The sequence below is a fragment of the Vicugna pacos genome, chromosome 7, assembly GCF_048564905.1.
Source record: "Vicugna pacos chromosome 7, VicPac4, whole genome shotgun sequence".
Classification (NCBI taxonomy): domain Eukaryota; kingdom Metazoa; phylum Chordata; class Mammalia; order Artiodactyla; family Camelidae; genus Vicugna; species Vicugna pacos.
The window spans coordinates 8,406,482-8,413,941 of NC_132993.1; positions in this window are offsets into that span (position 1 = coordinate 8,406,482).

The following is a 7,460-nucleotide window of genomic DNA, read 5'->3' on the forward strand; positions in this document are numbered from 1 at the left end:
TGTAAACTGTCCAAGTCTTTGGCTCATTTTAATGATGTTGTCTTTTTATAACTGATTTATAAGAGTTTTTTACTTGGTCCAAATAAAAGTCATTTGTCAAATGTATGCCATGTGAATATTGTCTCCCATCGCTTACTCTTTTTATTCTTTTAATGGATTTTTTTCTGAAGAGTAGAATTTTTTGTTTAATGAAATATAATTTATAATTTTTTTTCTTTTATGGTTAATGCTGTTTGGGTCTTTGCTGTGAAATCTGTGCCTAACTCATGGTCCAGAAAATACTTTTCTCTGTTTTCTTCTAAAAACTGTTGAGTTTAAGATTTTATATTTGGTCTATGTGCCATCTTGAATTAGTTTTTGTGTATAGTATGAGGTAATGATCAAGCTTTTCTTTTTCCATATAGATACTCAATTTGCAAGGTCCAGAGGATGACACAATTTTCCTTTCTCCATTAAATCACATTTGTGTCTTTGTTGAAAATCAGTTGACCATAGATGTGTGGATCTGGTTCTGGACTCTCTCCCATTTCGGTCTATTCAATGACCCTCACACCTGCATTATACTGCTCTAACTAATATAGTTTTATAGTAAGTCTAGCACGATGTCATTGTGTTAGCCTCTATCCGCCCAGAATGATGAGCACATTTAGATCGAAAATGTTTCTCTCTTTGAACGTTCAAGCTTCTTTGATACAAACTTGAACAGACATGAATTAACATAGCTGACAGTATGGAATAATGAATGAAAACAAAGACTTCTGAGACAAGTAGGGGTGAATTTGAATCCTATTGCACAGGAAATATTTTCATACTCTTTATGTCATTTTCCTCACCTAATAAAACAGGGATCATACCACCTAGCTCATAAAATTTTTGGAAGTTTAAATAAGATACCATATGTAAAGTACCATATGGAGTAAATCTACAATAACATAGCTAGCCGTGTAGCACCACATTTGAGAAAGTGAGGGCAAATGATAATTCGTAGAAATTCAAAATATAGAGACAATTTTGAGTGACTTCTCTATATCTTGGGTTTTTTTCAAGATTAGCAATTTCTTTCCTTATGATATATTATCAATTACTTATAATGCACTACTGTATCCTGTTTATGACAGAATATTATACTTTATGCATTACTAATTATTAACGATTGCTTTTGGAATATAACAAGTATACACATTCCTTGTTTTTGCATCTTGTTGACAAAAGATAAGAACTTCACTGTTTGTGCACATACCTTTTACATGTTTCCTCTTGGTTCTGAATTTCCCAGAATATAAAATAAGACAAGCACTGCACATCTTTATCAGGAGAAAACAGAGCAATGTGACTCAGAGCATTTTCCCAATAGGTTTACTCTTTCATTACTATGTAATTAACCCCACATTGAGAATTCTATTGTGAATTCTCTTGCAGCAGCAAATTAAACATTTGACTTGCAGACTATTATGTTTTCTGTGAAAGTGACTATCATGTCATTAGGAAACAAGCGAGCAACGTTGTGAGTAATGACGAGTTTTCAAAGAAGCTTTCAATGAAGCTGGAAGATTTGCCCTGGGAGAAAATACTCTCTCTATTTCAAAGTCCTCATCACAATCTCTAGCAGAAAATCCATCAAAATCTAATAACATAGCTTCATTAGCATGATCATCACCTTTATTAATAATTTACTGGTTGGCAAAGGTACAGATGGAATTATAATGCATCATTTTAAGCACAAAAGAACATTATTGTGATGCTCATTAAGGTGAGCATGACAGAAGCCAAATCTGTAGTAAAATAGTAAACAAATTTGACATCTTCAAAAAATATATTAATATATCTGGTATCCTCCCATTAAGTAATAAAGCAGCACCCTAAAAACACTGCGTTTTTCTAAGAATTTGCAATTCATATCTAGAAATGACTTCGAGGCCACCACTTTGACATCTTGAAAATATAGAAGTACATTTTCCTGATCAAAAGTCCACATTTAAGAATTTTCATAAAATGACCTCATTTAGTAAAGAACCGAAAAATAAGCAAAATCAGTGTTGACCTGTGGTATTACAGTTCCCATCCACAGAAAATGAGAATCCCAATGGACATCAGACTATGTCTAACACCCACTGCAGATTTATAATTCATTGTGTAGACAGTATGTGTAAGTCAACCTAACAACAGAACAGCTGTCTATTCTAAGTCTTCCTCATGTTCACTGACAGTAGAGAGAGTGGCTGGTGAGACACTGACGTTATGTGGCTAAAAGGATGGATAAAGAAGGTAGAGCAGGCAGTACTGAGGTCACTAATTAAAAGGTGAACATGGTATGTATCTGGAAAACAATGGGACTTCCTACTCTAATCATATGCATAACAAAAGCCATTATTTTAGGGATATGGTGTTCTTCAGCTTCTAATGTAATGCTGCTGCAGCTTGAAAAGACAGGCATACCCCAGCTGTCCACCCAGAATGGCCTTTTACAAGACACACTTGTTAAAATCCTCTCATTTGTTTCAATGAATCTCTTCTTAACAGGATCTACCGCAACTTGGCTCCAACGGGGCTGCATCCTCTCCTAATTGGCAGTCTTACTTTATGAACTAAAACAACAAGAAACAGCGTGCTTCCTTCCCAATTAAACATAATTCAATCCCCAGAGACACTGCTCGATTATTGTCCCAGTGTTTAACTACAGTATGTTAAAAAGGAGGGAGAACAACTGGATGTAAACAAAGCAGAAGTTCCCAGTGATTTGAATCGCTGGGTCTTCAGCAGTATTTTGATGAGAAATGAGAAAAAAAAAAGTGGTCATTTCAGGGTTGTCATTTGTCTGAAATAAAAGCCTGTATTCAATGGCTATTTATTTATTTATTTATTGTCTAGGAAACAGATTAAAAGTACTCGGAGCCCAACTAGGGACGTTGTGTGTTAATTAGACACAAAGGTTTCACAGCCTTCACATACCATTCGTTGATACAACGGTTTGACCTACAAATGGAAATACAGACTCTGTGAACTTTTCCTAACGAAAGAGTTCTCTGATGTGTACAAAAGACTCTGGATTATACTTCACTGTCTACACTGCTTAAGAAGAAATGATTCTTTCCTTAGGAAAAGTTTCATATATTCTTACCTTTTAATGCATGCTTAAAGTTATTTGCCCCAGAAATCTGATGTATCATTTTCAACAGTGGAATCTTTAAAAAAAAAAAAACCTTTCTACTTCCTTAGTTTTTCAATATTATCTGTCCAGTTAATTAATCAATATCTTCCCACGGTGATCTTGACGTTTGGACAAATACAGAAGCCATATGCTAAAGTGTAGCGACATCTTCTCAGGCGAAGGAATCCCTTTGCCATGAATAACTTCAAGGTAAATCACCTGACAAATGTTAAGGAGAACAAAGTATCTTAACTGTGGTGAGTTTACATTCTGGAATTAGTGGAGGGGGCCAGAGGAAAATAAAAATAGAATTTAGTCATATGTGTGTCTGTCTCCACCAATAAATTGTAAACTTCCTATGGTTGGGGGCATAACTTAACTATTCTATGGCTTCAGTTTCTACTGCTTTATAATAGTTGGCTCCTACTAAATGTTTGCTCTTGAAATATAACCTTGAAATCTGTCCTTCATAACATGTGAAATTTGCGTAATTAAAAGAATCTGAATATTCTGTCCAAGGCTGGAATATGTTGTTATAATTGTTTAAAATCTATGATATTCTTAAATTTCCTTTTAAAAATACAGCAAATGAAACCTGAAAAGAGTCTACTATCAGTAATGAATTTCTTTCAACTGATTACAGTTTCATGGTGCTCACCATTAATTTGATGGTCTTGAGGGGAACAATATTCCTAAATGTGACATATTCTGAACATAAAGTGTATCATTTAGATATTAGTTGTTCTAAATTCTATTTTCATTTTTACTTGGTTTTGCAACCATTTCACAACAAACTGCATCATCAGAGTTAGAGACCAAACACTCGACTCTGTCCTAGGTGCTGAAATCCCAACGCAATGGATACAAATTCATGGCGGCTCCTGTTGGTGAAAAAAAACCTGCTTTTCTTCCCGTTTGGATAGTTGGGCTCATGTTTACCTGCCTTCAAGAAATGGTAAACCAAAGACTCTATTTTTGTAGAGCCTCTGAGATATTTACACTTCAAACATTGATTTTCAGAAGCGGATACCAGTCTTGGGGCCTCTCCTCACTGGGATTTTTTTTGCCCTAGTCCATTGCTAAAAATAGAACTGCACTGCTGAGGGACCACAGTCATTGCTAGGTGAGCATGGACAGCATACTCAAAGGCTGCTTAACATGCAGGAGGGAACAGTTCTTATTTCTCTATGAAAGTCCACTGGGAAGCCAGCACACAGGCAACTTTTCTCACTCCACTCATTCTGTATCAAGGACACAAAAAGACCTCTTTTCTAAATATAGAATGTCTCCCTTTCTCTCAGATATTGCTGCCAAGATTTCTAGCTGCCTGCCCAATAACTGCTCTCCTTTTCTTCCTTACTATAACTCCCTAGTTTGGTTGGGGATAGCAAAGTGCCTGGCTGAAATTCAGTATTTTCTGGACTCATTTGGAAAAAAGAGGTCATGTGACACCATTCTGGTCAAAGGGATGTAAAACAGAAATGAGTCTTTCAGGAATGCTCCAAAGAGCCAGTGGCTCTTGTATCCTTCACTCTTCATCCTTGTTCTGATCATGGACATGGAGGTTTGAGCTACGGTTGGTTTCTTTCAACCATGGAAAGTCACCAATAGCATCTGAAGAGTCTCCGTTTCTGAATGAATATATGCATGTATATGCATGACTGAGACATTGTGCTGCACACCAGAAACTGACACATTGTAACTGACTGCACTTAATAAAATAAAATAAAAATTTAATTTAATTTAAGTTTTTTAAAAAAGAGTCTGAGTTTCTGAAACAGTACCAGCATTGCCTATCTGTGTATTTATTTAGTAGGGCCAACGTGTGGGGGTTTTCTATGATCTATGATCAGTATAAATTCCAACTTATATGGATAAAGTTCATCAGCAACTAAGTCAGTCTTCCAGCCCTTCGCTGCCCTCAACCCCAGAGGCTTTGAAAAGTCATCTGGAGGCTCCGAGTACACCCCTCTCCTCCTTCAGATTCGAAGTTGTCCATTCATTCCCTCACTCTTTCTCTGGGGGTCACACTTGACAGTTTCACCACTCACACGAGGGCAGTTAAGATGTCAAAAACTTGTAAACAAGAAAAAAGATGAAAGTCAAATTAGGAGCAGAGAAATTTTTTTTTAATTATGAGAAGCAGGAAGAAATAGAAAAAAACTAAAAATAAGGTAAATACTTAACCTTCACCCTACTTCCCCTACAATAAATTAACACAAGAATGTGACTCTAAATTCTAGAAGGATGGAGCCCAAGTGTACACATATCAGTGACTAACAATGGCCCTCACGCCAGCCCACTCAACAACAGCAAAGTAAGCTAGAGTCATTACATACACACGGACACACAATCATTCAATGACACTCCCTTCCCCATCACCCCCCTCCTAAAAAAAACCCAGGGACCAGGAAGGAGTGCAATAAAAACCAGATTTTTATATTTTAATATGATTTCCCCTTGTGTGGGGAAATACTGACACACAGAAAGTGTACCATTGATTATTTAAAATTAAGTATGCTATAGATCTATGGTGTTTTAAATAAGACTGTAACCTTATTTTCAAAATGTTCCTATTCATGAAACAAATTATTCTCAGGGAACACAAAACAGTTAGCCCATCATTTCTTTAGGAGGTTGGGTATTATAAACATTGGACAATGAAACGTACAGATTTTCTTTCTTCTATAAGGAAGATGAGCTATAATAATGCAAGCCAGTCTGAAGAGAGTTTCAAAATTATGTATTTCTGGACGTTACGTCATTTGGATAAAAATAAGTTTACAGAGTGACAGTCATAAGACTGGACATAATCAATTGAGGACTCAAATGAGACAGCATAATTTAAGCGTGACAAGATTTGGAAATGAGATTTTTGTCCTCATTCATAAAAAAAGCTAAAAATTTAATAACTTAGTACTAATTTTAGGTATCTCATTAATAAAGAAAAATCCATTATCTCTGTTTTCTCACTGGTGACTCAGGGGAAAGTGAATTTAAATTCTTTATTTTCAACAACTTTTAAACTGGTATAATAAAAAAGGAAGTAAAATTGGAAGGAATTTTTTAAGCTTTTGATTTTTAGTCTAAAAAAACTTTAAAGAATGTAAACAATAGTGAAATCATTCTCTGCCAAAAGTCATAGGCTGGTTCTCTAATGCCATAAACCAAAAGATTTATTATTTCATATTGTTAGAAGAGAAACCTCAGACTAATATGAATTGAAAGTTTATATAGAATTTTATCACTTTATAGCATAATGTTCATTTTCTGTTCATAAGTGGAAGAGTGGGTCACCCTTGAATTAAAAAAGGAAATAAATAAGGGAGATAAGGTTGGTCATGGACCGATTTTGCTGTCTTTAATTTCTCCCTTTCAATTGTTTCCTTCTTGGTTTTTTTGTTTGTTTGTTTTGTGTTTTTGTTTTCTTTTGTTTTTTAATAAAAACCACTTCCATTCTCTTGTAACTACTATTTCACTGAACACTTGGGTATTTTCTATTACTCCCTTCCCTTCCACAGCCAAAATTGTGTTCAGGACTGCCACGCATGTGTATAAAGTTTGTACTTTGCACAAAGGCACCCAGTTGAAGAGGGAAATCCCTGGCTGAAATTGACTCACAAAGTGCCCACAAAGCTGTGAAAGGCACTGTCTCCCCAGAGGAAGGGAAGGAGGTGGGCAGAGGAGCGCTCTCCTCACCAGCCCCCGATCTCTGAGGCTACATCTGCCAAGGATGAGGGTCAGCTTTTCTTCTGATTCATGCAGAGTCCCTATGGTTAAAAGAAGCTCCAGTTTTAAGAGTTGCTACTCACTGCAGATGTTTCTAATATTTTCAAGTAAACTGTAGCATCGTAAGGTGTGGGTCAAGAATGAGGACATACAGGCGAAATTCAGTATGTGCAGAACTGAGAAACAGAGAAGCAGAAGACACAGCATCACTTAGTATCTCTGAACCACACACAAAGGGAATCAATGCTGATCCATCCTTCCCAGGGAACCACGTTGTTAAGGAACAGTAACCTGAAGACTGTGAGTGCTTAATAATGTAACTTGAAGACTGTGAGTGCTTAATAATGTCTGCTAAACTTCGTTTGTAACTTCACCTTGAACTGTACATTCCTTGGACTTTTAGTTTCCCTGTAGAGAATAACGCACATGTCTTAGATGAATTTATAAGATGTGACATCAGTGAAATTTTAATAACGCCTAATAAATTATAAAATAAAGGGAAAACCAGATTATTTAAATTCATTAATAGCACTCAGTATGGTATTTTTAATACTTGAGAGAAAACCATGTCATGTGGCCAAAG